General features: G+C 46.0%; 1 protein-coding gene across 1 annotated transcript in view; it reads left to right on the forward strand.

Annotated features, from left to right (window-relative positions):
• LOC138553633 (T-cell surface antigen CD2-like) overlaps positions 1-3,364 on the forward strand; it is a 176,979-nt gene extending 173,615 nt beyond the window's left edge. Inside the window, exon 4 of the mRNA XM_069642571.1 lies at positions 2,899-3,364. The gene's annotated coding sequence lies outside the window, so the exon portion shown is untranslated. The remainder of the gene's footprint in view (positions 1-2,898) is intronic.
• Positions 3,365-14,150: the final 10,786 nt, after the last annotated feature.

Here is a 14,150-nt window from a genome sequence, read left to right on the forward strand (position 1 = left end):
GGTCTATGTGACTAAAATGTTTTGTAGTGACATTTTCGAACGTCACATTTTCGAAATGCCATTTTTTCGACACAAAAAAGCCGGAATTTTTTTTTTTGAATGGTTTATTTTTTAATTTCTTTTTTTAATGGGGGGTTCCGCCCCCCCAACCCTCCGTTTTTTTTATTGACTTTTTTTTTTACTAATGAAACAAACATAAAACATATAAAATAAAAAAGTTATAAATTCGGAATTTTTTTTTCTGACATATTTGTTTCGGGATATTGGCATGTCGCAAATTTTACTGGATAATGACTAAAATGTCACAGAAATAAAGAGAAGGGGGGTACTAAGTATCCCTTTGGCACTCCACTGAAGTTGTGTGCCAATCTCTTAGGTCATGCAGTTTTAGAACAGTAGTTACTAAAAAATATGTAAACGATTCTTAAAGGATGATCCTAAGGTTCCCCAGCAACATTGCCCATAAGGAGCTGCGGGCTGCAAACAGTAAAACATAGATGCCTCTAAGATATACGGAGAAAGGTGTACTCCATAGGACAGCACAAATACAAAGAACATAGTTCAAAAAGACTGATGCCATAAGAATGGATGAGTGGGAAAAGGGCCCACTCACTCAGGATTAAAGAGAAAGGTCCAGAAGTCCAGCAAAAAGTCCTGGGGGTCTCTCTAGGAGAGGGGATGAAGCAAAGAAAATGATATATCTCCCTAACAGAAAGGGAAAAAGAACTATGTGTAGTTCCCTCCTTCCTTGTCCACGACAGCCATCTTATTTTGTAGATTTCTTTGTTAAGTTGAACAACCGGCCATTTCTCAACTTTAAAATATTTTTGCCAACCGAGAAAGCATTCCAGAGTGCTAATAGCAATACACCCCTTGATGGGGGTCTATCACCAGGTCTGGTATTATCCTGGGCTCATTTTACAGGCTCAGGGTTGGCTGCTGCCTGTAATTTAGGACATGGGGCATTACATGACCTGGTAATGCCCCCTCAAACCCCATGCTCAGGTTTATTGCTTAAATAGAAAAACATAAAGAATGCTCTCACACTTTTATTTAGAAGGTGTGTATATTTATTATATTATAGAAGTAATATCTGAGCGTTAAAAATAGCCAGGTCAAAACAATAAGCAGTCCCCATATTAGCAGCAATGTGGTTCTAGCATCGTATTATTCTCCTATTCACTTTGAGGAATCTAAATCCTACAACCAATCAAGAATGTGCACAACCCTCTAGAAAACAGCCCAGTAAAATTAAAGATATATTCACTGTAGTGCTGTCAGGGTTGGCAAGCCAGTAGACAAGTGACATTATCCCAACCACTGTAAACCTATTTTATGGAAATGGCAAAAAAACCTCCATTTAAAGCCAATGGATTTTAAAGGTAATTACCTAAAAACTATTTACATCCATTAATTAAACATAAAGATAAAGCCATTTAAAACCACCTGTTGGTTTCCTCCATTGCATCCACAAGTGCATATGTTATTTATTTATTTATTCATTCATTTATTTCATTTGTTGATAGCGCCCAAACCTGGAAGAGGTGCTAGGTTACATTGGTTACAAAAACACAGTTGAAGTAGAACAGTTGCTGGGTTACATAATTAATACGGTTGCAGCAGTAATGGTGAGTAGGATACAGTTAGGCGTATTTGTTGAACACAGTGGTTTTGAGGTTTTTATGTTGGTCCACTTATCCTGGCTAAGGAACTGCAAGGAGAGCCAGGGTTTTATATGTGCTTTCCAAGACTTATTCCACACCAAAGCTCAGTGTGTCTCCACACACCAAAGACTCGTTAGAAGCTAATCTAACAAAAATGCATCATGGTGCCTATTGGCTGTCCACCACCATGTAAATTCAAAATATGTGCAACATAGGAAAAAAGGTTTAATTCAGTCTCCAAACTTAAGAAATAAACAAGCAAAAATACAATGTAAAAGTGAATAAAGTATTGGCATGGCTCCGTCAAAGGACTGGACCAGGAGTGGTTAGAAACTCTGACTTGAAGATGCTTCGTAGACTGGATATAGACAATTGGTGCACCCAGGAAAATAGGGATTGTGTAATAGTAGGATGTGGGGCCAGTAATTTGCCATATTTCCTAAAGGCTCTTCCAATTTGAAATTTATAGTGGATTAGATTTTCTGCCTTTTTAAGTGATTTAAAAATGGCCTTGCTAGTATGAAAACCCATGTTGTTATGTTATTTTTGTTTGTTTTGTTCTATGTTTTTTGTAGCGCCCCAATGCCTGCAAGTTTTTGGCGCTTAAGAAGTAAATAAATAAATAAAGAGCATGTCAGACTCTTGCTGAGACCAGGCGTGAGATCTCTGGCTTTGTTCATGTCCCCTGGGTGTACCCCTGGGTGTACCCATGGGTGAAGGGCCACAGCTTAATGATAAGGTGCTAATACTATCATCTACTGCCCAACAATAATATGACCCAAGCACAAGAACAGCAGTGGGTAGAGTTCAAATGGGGCAGACCGAGCAGGAATGGAATTCAGTAAAATAACTCATATAGTTTATGAATACAGGGAGGGACACTATATGTAAGAGAATGAAGGAAGCTATGTTATAGTCGAATGTTTTTAGTGTTTCCATATTAAAAGGCGGCTAAATCTTGCAAGAAGGTTGTGGAGGGAAGCAAAGGAAAGTTAATGTAACTTCATCACAAAGGCCCTGGTGAGTGTTTGGTTTAGCAGCACTATTGATGGCAGCATCCTTTACATTAGAATGCATACAATAATCACACAAGTCTTGACATTATGTTGTTGCTTTCATATGTGAAGATATTTAAAACTGTAGCTGAATATTGCAGTTTGACTTGAAGAGCGAGCATAATACACTCGAGAAAAGCAAAAGACTGATGCTGTGTCATGTCATCCATTTCATGCAGTGTCGCATCTGATGCATGGGACGCAGCACAACCTGGCAGCGCTGAGCGCGTTTCTGAATGAATCTGTCTGCAAAAGACTCCTTTATATCTGAGTCTGAAGATGAAGTGCACCCAGGCCACAGTGTTCCTGTTCCGGAGACCTTCTGCCACTCCTCTCCCAGGCATCCAGCATCTACATCTCCTCATCCTGCACAGCCGTGCCCTGCCTTCCTGCGAGCATCAGACTGCCGCTGCCAAAGGGGGCCAAAAGGTCTCTGTGATAGGCCATCATACCTGAGTATCATGAACTTATGAGCTGAACAGGCTTATGCTCCTGGATAAACAGTGTAATTGGGCAACATTTTTTTTTTTTGTGGCCATAACGATTTTTGCAAGCTGTGCTCTCCAGAACTGTTTCAGTAATTGCATATGTGGGTGCTGTTTCTGGTTGCTAAGGTAGTTATCAATATACAAACTTGGTTGTGAAGCTCTGTTCCTCTGCCGTGTTCTGTTTGTCAAACTCTACAAAAGTCTGATGTGCCATTGTCTCAGATTTGGGCCTCATTACAAGTTTGTCGGTCCAAAAACCGGTAAGCTCACCGGCACCCTTGTTTCCTCACGGTGCTGCTGCACCCGGGCGCAGCGGCCATGGTAGGCAGACTCTTCACTGAAGCGCCGGCACCGTTAGCAAAGGTGCCGGTGCTTCTGAGTCCCCATTCCCATAGAGTCCCATAGACGTTTTGGCCTACAACTACCATCAGCTATGTTCAGCATAGTCACTGGTGAAGGATCATAGAAGTCGTAGGCCAGAACATCTGAAGGGTCACAGGGTGCCCACCACTGCTGCAGGGTGGTGGGTGCATGCTGTGCAGCTCCCCCTCAATAATGTGCAAGCTCACCCCAGTAATTTTCATATTATTAGATGGGCCCCGTTTGTGATCACGGGGGCCCAATTTCCATCAGGTGTGGGTGCAGGAGTGTCCAAAACAAAGTACTGGCTTTGAGCAGGACTTCCCTGATCTGTGATCCAACACAAAATGGCTTCCCAGATTCAGAAAAAAGTATTTGCACACCTGATTTAGTGCGGATTTAGTGCGGATTTATAGGACCAGATTCCCCTTCTCCATAAGGAAAACTCTCGCCAAAGCATGAAAAATAACAGAAACTGTATACTGCAGATCCTGATTCCCAATTAATCATGTCCAAAGAACAAACGTGTTGTACCTTTTTTAACAAAATGCTATAATTGTGGAATAAAATCACAATACAGGGCAAAAGAGATGCAAGAAGAATAGCGTGGCAACATCAGTCTACCCCTCTTCCCTTCCCATCTGCTATCCTATTTGTATTATATCCACTCCCCACAGTCAGCTTCCATCAGCCCCCCCTGACCTCCATTCCCATTTACCACCACTCTGACCAAACGCCACTGTGATTCCCTGGCCTGGCTGGGGAGAATAGAGGATGATGGGGCCCACCAATCAGCTTGCATCAGCCCCCCCTGACCTCCATTCACATTTACCACCACTCCGACCAACCCCCACTGTGATTCCTTGGCCTGGCTGGGAGAATAGAGGATGATGGGCCCCCCCAGTGAGCTTCCATCAGCCCCCCCCTGACCTCCATTCCCATTTACCACCACTCCGACCAACCCCCACTGTGATTCCTTGGCCTGGCTGGGGAGAATAGAGGATGATGGGGCCCCCCAGTCAGCTTCCATCAGCCCCCCTGACCTCCATTACCATTTACCACCACTCTGACAAACCCCCACTGGGATTGCTTGGCCTGGCTGGGAGAATAGAGGATGATGGGCCACCCCAGTGAGCTTCCATCAGCCCCCCCCGACCTCCATTCCCATTTACCACCACTCTGACAAACCCCCACTGGGATTGCCTGGCCTGGCTGGGAAGAATAGAGGATGATGGGGGCTCCCCAGACAGCTTCCATCAGCCCCCCTGACCTCCATTAACATTTACCACCACTCTGACAAACCCCCACTGGGATTTCTTGGCCTGGCTGGGAGAATAGAGGATGATGGGCCACCCCAGTGAGCTTCCATCAGCCCCCCCCGACCTCCATTCCCATTTACCACCACTCTGACAAACCCCCACTGGGATTGCTTGGCCTGGCTGGGAGAATAGAGGATGATGGGGCCCCCCAGTCAGCTTCCATCAGCCCCCCTGACCTCCATTACCATTTACCACCACTCTGACAAACCCCCACTGGGATTGCTTGGCCTGGCTGGGAGAATAGAGGATGATGGGGCTTTATAATTGAACAGTTTGAAGCAATTTGTTAGCCTGGAGGGAAGAGAGCCAGACCAGGGGGAGTGGGATCAGGAGGCAGACGTTACACCCATTTTCCCTGATCCGAAGGGGACAACTGGATCCCATCTCCTATTCAAAGGACATGACTCTCTGTAGCTCCTGACTGTGTCACTATGCCTGTATCGCCAGACCCAGAAGCAGAAGCCCTTTCACTGCGAAGGACTCCGAAGACTCTGTGTCAAAAATACTAGAGAAGATTCACCCAGGTCATTAGGCAACTGCCCGGTTCCATCTACCCCAACTGGGAACCTGTTGGGCCTGTCCTGCCCTGTTTCCATTTACCCCAGCTGGGAAGCTCTGGTGGCCTGTTCTGCCCTGGTTCCATCGACCCTAGTTGGGAAGCTGTGGGGCCTGCCCTGCCCTGGTTCCATCTACCCCAGCTGGGAAGCTCTGGTGGCCTGTCCTGCCCGTTCCTGCAACTGCCCTGCCAAAGTCACTTTCTCAGTCCTTCATCCGTGGCGGGCTCCTCTCCGGTGCAACTTCTTCAACCTTTCTTCAATATTCGCTCCTCCTTGGGGTATTTCTGAGCTGGCCTTATCTGTAGAAGCTGAATTATGTGCCAGAGGACGACGTGGGAACCCAACATCAATGAGTACCACCAACTGGAGCCAACTCACCTCTTGGCTCCGTGGCCCGAAGCCTGGACCTGGGAATCACTGGATCGAGAGTAACCGCTTTGCGCAAGCGTCTCGGGGTCCCTCCTGCAGGGATGTGCAGTCACTGAGCCCTCATTGGTCACTGAGCAATGTGTATAGCAACCACATCAGTAAACAGAGGACTGCAGAGCTGCTTTATCGCCCCCAGGGTACTGCTCTCCTGACTGTCCGGAGCTGCTGGTGAATCCTTTCTTTGTAGATTGCTTCATCCCTGGGCCTCTTCATCTTCACTGGACTCTTGTATGCTTCCCTCCACTGGAACTCCAAGAACTGCTCCTTTGGACACTTTCACACAAAGGTAACTCTTTCTTGGCAACGACTGCCCATATCTGCCCTACAGGTCTATACTTGAACTTGCCAGATGTTACAGACAGCCCTAATAACTCACAAGCCGGGAATAAAGTTTAAGGATGTGTTTTTCCGACGGTGCGTTTTCCGACGTGAATCGGATCCTACGAGTCACTGCAGAGCCTGTTTTCAGAGACCTCCCTGCTCTCACAAAATGGTGCTGACGGCTCGCACTGGACACCCTGGGAGAGTGTGAGCTTGTGGAGCCCCACGGATCATAGACTCGTATAGAGACCTCACGACGTGCTGGGAGTGATCACCCCATCCTCATCTGAATCTTCAGATCGCCCGACTGTATTCCTGAACTCACTTTGTCAGAGAGGGCGACACTGTGTACCACGGCACACCAAATGAGGCACGCTGCTCCCCGGCGGGGGGACGGAAGAGAAGGGAGGCGCCCTTGACTCCTGCTGCGGTGGTGCCCCCCTTCTCGCCCTCCCATCCGGACACCATGGAAGCCACTCTACCAACAAAAGCCCCCAAAACCTCCATACAGCGCTGGCTACACCACACCTCGCCTCACACTGGGACCTTCAACTTCCCCCCGAACTACATCCATCCACTCCCCCACCAACATTACCACAACCAGCATCCAGCCACTGCACCACAATGACACACACCAGCCAAGCCTATGCAGTACTCCACTGCTCCACACTCCTTTCCCAAACCTGTTCGCAGCCAAGACATCCACCATCAACCCCCAATGGCCTGCTCACAGAAATCAAATGTGCTGACCACTCACTGTATGACCGCACAATGCACCTCACCTCCCGAACCGCACACCCTAACTACCTCTCCACCCCCTCTCCAATTCAGAACGCAATCTCTACCTCAAATACTGCACCAACCACGATTTCACCAGATAACACTCCATCCCACCCCACGTTCTTCATGCAGACCAATGACCCCCCCACCTCTGCAACACTCCCTTATGGTGTGCACTGCTCAACACCAGATCATTGGTAGCACATGCACACGGCATCCATGACCTGATCATCAATAACAATCTTGACATCCTCTGCCTCACAGAAACCTGGCTCACACCCTCCTCAGGCCCTGCACTCTCACTAGCCATTCCCAATGGCTACACCATCTTGCACTAAGACAGGATCCAGAAAATAGGGAGCGGTGTCACCATTATCTTTAAAGACACCATCACGGCCCGCAGAAAGTGAATGACGCTCCAACGCAACAACAGCAAACAGCACAGAGCTGTTGCCATGGCATTAGTTTTTATTTTAAAGGGAGCATTGTGAGAATGTATTGATGCTGGATCAGATGCAGACGGCATAGTTGTGCAGTGCTTGAGAAGTTAGCAAGCATTCTCCGTAATCTTGTGAAATTGGAGTGGTTTGTGCCGTGAATGGAGTAGCACATTCACGGCAGCAATGGCCTTGCAGAATGTGCCTGGACCTCCCATGTTTATGGCCTCCCCTGTCCCAGGCAGAATAAAATGGGGGCAATGGCAAAAAAATGTCCTACACTACGTCAGAGCTGCTTGTGGGAAAACATTTGGCAATTACAGGAAAGTGTCGCTTTTAATGCAGTTTCTGGGGTACAAGGGTCAGCAAATATTTGAAAAATGCCAGACCTGCCAAATTCAGATAAAAACGACACAATTAATGAGTTAGAAATCGTCATTCTGAAGTTAGATGTGTATTTCAATCCAAAGACTCGCACAATCCTAGAGAGGTATAATTTTGGCAATCGTTTGCAGGTGAATGGGGAGAGTGTTGGAGAGTATATCACGGCTCTGCGTCATTTGACTTTGACTTGCAAGTTTGGATGTACTTTGGACGAGCACATTAGGATGAAATTATGATTCATTGTAATAACAATAGGATCTGTGAAGAGTTGTGGTTAAAGAATGACCCAGGTTTGGAGGAAAATATAAACATTGCAGAAAGGGTCGAACATTCAGTGGCTTGTTTGGCGAAGTTGACAAAAGCTGAAAACAAAGAGGTGGAGCTGGAAGTGTTAAAGATTGGTCCAGATGAGGAAGGAGGAAAGAAGAGTTAGGGCAGCGTGACTCGCCAAAAAGAGACTAATGGGACAAAGGGGAGCGTACAGGGTCGAAGGGAACTGAGGGGGAAGAGCAGTTGTGTTTCCACTGTGGGAGCAAGAATCATTTGTCAGGGGCACCGATTTTCCCAGGAAGAATATTGTGCTAATTATTGCAAAAGCTTTCAAGGGGGAATGTTTAAGAAATGTGTGTTTCATATATCTGGTGAAGGACATGAATCTTCGATGAGGATGGTAAAGAGAACATTGGCATGATTACAGTAAATGCTGTAGGAGATCATGGTCTGGGTGAGGATGAGTGTGAAAGCCCAGAGGCAGAGATTTGTGTGAATTGGAGAAGAATATTAATGATGGCAGATTCAGGAGATAAGGTTTGTCTCATGTACAGAAAAGTGAATGAAGATGTATTGGATGGAACAGTGGAGAAATGATTTGCCCAATCACCAGAACAGGCGGTATAAAATGGATAAAATAGAGCTATTAGGTCATTTTGTGGCAAATTTGGAGTTTAAAGGGAGGAAAGCCGAGGGAAAGGTTTGTGTGATCATGATGGCAGCGACCTTAATGGGATGGTGTGAGTAAAAGAAAATATCAATATGTTTCTAATCCAACTCTTGTGAACAAGTTCTTCATGTGGAACAGAATGGCATCACGAGAGATGGGGAGAGTTATCTGGGTGTATTTGTGCAGGGAGTTGGGAAAATAAAAGGGATGAGGCATCAAATTGTTTTGAAGCAGGGAAGCGTGCTGGTGGCGGCAAAGCTGCGCCCTTACGTGAGAGTGTGAAGGATGAATTAAGCAATTTGTGTAAAATGGGGATAACAGAAAGGGCCAGGAGTGTTCAGTGGATCTTGCCTTTGGTTGTTGTCAAGAAACAGAATGGAGATCTGCATTTCTGTGTAGATCTCAGTGAACTTAATAAGTGTGTTGTGGTCAAAAGGCACCCTTTACCAAACATGTCTGAGATGCTGGCTATGTGTGGGGGTCAGAATTCATATTGAGGACTGATCATAGACCATTAAAGGCAATATTTGAGTCACAAGGTTTGGATAAAGTTTCCAGGTGGGTTGCCAGTTGGGTAGCAAGAATGCAGAGTCATGCTTTCACCATGGAAGTCATTCCAGGGTGAGAAAATGTACTGAAAGACCATTTTTCTAGATTAGGTGGTCAAGAAGAAAGGGGTGGAGAAGACATTTTGAAAATGCTGTGTGAAGCATGATGGGGCAAAATCTAAAGAACATTAGCAGATGACCCGTTCCTGTACATGTGCTTCAACACGATGACCCATGAAAAATACTTTTCAAGCTGAACAAATATGGGAACAAAGGAGTGGTAATCAAAACATAAAAACACTTCATTCATCATTAAATATCAATGCACAAAAGAAGAAAAAAGAATGATTTACCTAAAAAACATTCTGGCGAATCGACACACATCAGTGCAACAACAACCACGTATGTGGGGGTAAGTAATCACAAGTGCAAAGTACATGAAATTATTATTATTTTTTAAACTTCACATCAATAATTTCATAACACAAACACAGGGAGAGGCAATACTCAAAGCATCCCTCTAGGTGATGAATACATAGCCCAGCGGTAATCACTGTGGCATCCGAGAATCCCTTCTTTTATAATATATTATGTATGTGCTCATGGGCTTTGCAACGGGCACGCGCCGAGTTACACCGGTCATGACTTACCACATCCACTGGCATGTTGCCCCAATAGGTTTCGTTGGGCCATGTCCACTTTCCATGTTGCAACATTCGGTTCATTAAAGTAACCCAGTAGCCATACTCTACAGCCACACCCATTACCCCCACTTGCTGTAGCTGTAACATTCCACTTTATTTTTCATTAATCACATTTGATTCACTCTCTCTTTTTTTAACTTTTTCCCATAATCACAATTAGTACACAGCCGATAATAGTAATGTACTACAAATAACCCTGGTTATTTATAAAATAAACCTGGATTATTCATGTAATGCACTTTCATTCCATTCCCGTTTTCTACTATAACCCCGGTTATGAGAAAACGTTCAAGCTCTGAACTTAGCCCCAGCCCCCCTCAAACCTCCAATTTCATATGGTGTCCTCTTCCCCCTCCCCCCTCTAGCCTGATGCCATTTCATCCTTTTTCCTCCTCCAGATGGGATTTTTTCACTTTTCATTTTTGGCTAACCCCGGTTATTTCGAAAATAACTCTGGATATCTCGCATTGAGCCAAAAAAAGGCAATGTTTTCATATCTGAAAAGCCTCTCTGCTGCAAAACAGCATGAGAGGCAGAGCTATCATTTTGGGAGAAGGAGGCACCCCCTTCCCCATCAAATATCTTAACAACTACTGGATGGAATAATCCCAGGCTCCTCCCGGAAATCGAGTCAACACTTCGTACCCAAGTTGTTTCGTACCTGGTCCAATTCCGGCCACCGGTTTTTACTGTGCGCTGCGCTGAATTATTGACTTTTTCTCTATGGGGAAATGAATGGGAGGAGGCCCAAAACAGCATTTTTTTCTTTCTTAATAACTTGTTCATTTTTAACAACTCTTTCCATGCTTCATCATATTTGGGTTGATATGTGTACAGCCTATTGTCGCGATAATCCCTATTATATAGGTAATGAGCAATTATTAGATATTAACAGTTTCTTTGTTTGACTACAATGGGTGCTTGAGCTAAATCAGATCTGTATATTATCTGTCTCCAGTTAGCTGCCCACCAAGTGCTATCTTAATGGCAAACGCTATTTGGTAAGTGCAAGTATATAAACCCATTACCAATGTTTTGAATGTGACAATTATGAATTTGTCAAGTGAATGCGGTTTGGGCCAGATTTGGTTTTTGGCACGTACACTGAACCACTTTGCGATGTCCCTAATATGGATATTAATCATTGTGGTTTCCTTATCTCCCTTCTCTCTCTCTATATGTGTGTTGTTCTATGTTTTTATATTCTTTCACACCATTTACTTAACAAATGTGAAAATTCCATGGTTCTTTTACACAATGCATTTTGGTGCTACTAACCACAAGTACATGGTTTTGGTATATGTTATTTGGCTTACGTTTAACTGTCCTGATGTTTGCACCTTTGGTTTGTGTATCTATTTCATACAATATTTCTATGTATTTTGCAAATGACTCAAATGTGATGTTTTCAGCCTCAGAAGAGGAGCATCAGCTTGAAACACGTGTCAGGCTGATCCGCAATTGATTAAATTATATGCAACTAATGCATGGACTTTTCTGATTTGTGTGCAGTGTGAATGTATTTGTTGTACTAGCTTTCTATAACTGTGGAGTATTTGGCAGTTTACCCACGCCTTACACTCACCTGCAGCCGTCCCCCTAATTGACTCAGGTACAAGCGCTTGGGTCTCTACCTCTCTATTTGCCACAATTTTTAGTTTAGTAAATGGAAACATTGTCAACGACTGCATGAACCCACTAGAACACAAGGATTAGTAAATGAAAAATACGTCAAAAACTGCATCAACCCACTACAACACGAGGATGACCAAACGAAAACGCTACCAAGAACTGCATAAACCCACTAGAACACGAGGATTAATAAACGAAAACATTGCAAGGACTGCATTGCATAATCCCACTTGAAAGCGAGGACCACAGCGTTCTAAAGACGCAGGCCACAAGGCCCTACCACAGGGAGCCAAAGGTAACGCCTACGCCACGCCATATGGCAAGTGACCCCAAGGACTGCACAGCCTGCACAGCACCACAAGGGCACGACCCAAGCAGTGCCACCACAAACCCCTGCGCGTTACTCACGACGCCAACACGCACACAGGGAAACACATGAAGGGTGAATAAGCTGAAAACGCCCAATAGCTGCGCAAAGGGAAGCAAAACACCTGACGGGAAGAGGCAAACATTTCCCAAGCAGTGGTAGCTCCAGCAGACCAAGCTGCAGAACCTGTGGCAGCAGTAGCTCCCACCAACCCGGTGTCCTTCCTACGCCGCCCGAACCCCTTCACCTTGGAGCCACAGGAGGATCAAGGTCAAAGATGGCAGGAGTGAATGGACACATTTGAAGAATTGACACGAGTTTTGACACTCTCCTCCCCAACGGCTACAAGATCCTCTCAGCTCCCAGATCCAATCGGCCTGGAGGGGGTGTAGCCCTTATCTTCCCTGAGTGGATCCCTGCCTCTCTCATTCCCACTCAAGCTTACTCCTCATTTGAATGCCTAGTTTGCAGGCTCTCTCTCTCTCCTAGCCACTCTGTTACTGTTGCTACTCTCTACTGGCCCCCTGGTCAAATCACCTCTTTTCTCTCTGAGTGGGCTGACCTCTCTTCTTCCCTCTTGGCCTCAACCACTCAACTTCTCGTCCTTGGTGACCTCAGCATTCATCTTGATTCTACCTGTCCCTCATCTTCACTCTTTCGCGACCTCTGCGATTTACTCTCCCTCTCCATCCTTCCCTCCGGCCCGACTCACTTGGCTGGCCACACACTTGATGTCTTGATCTCATCTGGTCTCCCCCTCTATACCCCCCTTAGCACTCCTCTCTCCTGGAGTGATCACTGCCTCTTCTCCTCTAATCTCTCCATCCCCTCCCCCCAGGCCAAGTCCACTCCTAGATTGCCATCCACCTTCTCAGATATCCGGCCCATGAAGCATATGTCAGTCGAGGCCTTCGCTGCAACCTTCTCCCCCCTCCTCTGCCCCAGGCTGACTCACACCCTGACACAGCCCTCTCTCTTTTTTTCCTCCTCTATTTCTGCTACTCTTGATACTCGTGCCCCTGTCATGAGGATCCGTAAGTCCAAAGCCAAGTGCAATTCTTGGTTTGACTCTGACCTAGCTATACTTAAACGGAAGTGTATGGTGTCAGAAAGGAAATGGAGGGCTTCTTGCTCATCCTCTGACAAACTGGCCTGCCGCCTGCTCCAAAGGCAATACCGACTTGCTGTCCACACTAAGAAGAGAGTCCACATACAAGCCCGCGTCTCTGCGGCATCTAACAACTCGGCCGAACTTTTCAAAATCTGCAAGGAGCTGGCCAACCCTGCTGCAGTCTCCACCCCTCCTCTATCCTCCCAGGATCTTTGCAATGCCCTTGCCTCTCACTTTATCTCTAAAACCCAGGGCATCCTGTCCACCCTCTCCTCCGCTCCCCCTCCTCCTCCCTCTCCTTCTCAGCCTGATGAGCCTCACTCAGCTACCCCTCATCTCCCTTTCTCCTCCTTTCCTCTTTTCTCCCCTGATGAGCTATCTAGACCGATCTATGAAAACCTCATCAAAACAGGTCCATCCCTGTTCCTCTAAAACCATTAAGGACCACATTGACACCCTTTCGCCGGCCCTTGCTGATTTCTACAACCTTTCCTTTGCCTCTGGCTCTTTCCCCACCCCTCTTAAATACTCCCTTGTGCATCCTCTCCTCAAGAAATCCACTGCTGATCTGTCATGTCCGGCAAACTACCGCCCAATTTCCATTATTCCCTTTTTGGGCAAGCTCCTGTAAAAGCTGGCCATCTCTCAGATTAATCTCCATTCCGAATCTGTTGGCTCCCTCCATGACCACCAATCTGGCCTCAGAGCTGCCAGAAGTACGGAAACTGCTCTCCTGAACATCTGTGAAAACCTGCTCTCCAACCTCGATTCTAATATTCCCTATGTCCTCATCCTACTTGACCTCTCCTCTGAGTTCGACACGGTCAACCATACCAACCTGCTCAATCGTCTTCGTGACAACCTCGGTATCACTGATCACGCTCTGGCCTGGCTGACCTCTTTTCTTTCTGATCGACCCTCCCTCTATCCTCTCGCCCTGGCTTTTCAACCAATACCTGGCAACTCTCGCTTACTGCATCTCAATGTTCTGCTCAACTTTCTAGTGCTATGCTGACGACACCCAACTCATTTTCAGTCTTCCTTCAGCCACCTC

Source organism: Ambystoma mexicanum, unplaced genomic scaffold (genome assembly GCF_040938575.1).
Source record: "Ambystoma mexicanum isolate Mex_15411 unplaced genomic scaffold, UKY_AmexF1_1 Mex_scaf124, whole genome shotgun sequence".
NCBI lineage: Eukaryota > Metazoa > Chordata > Amphibia > Caudata > Ambystomatidae > Ambystoma > Ambystoma mexicanum.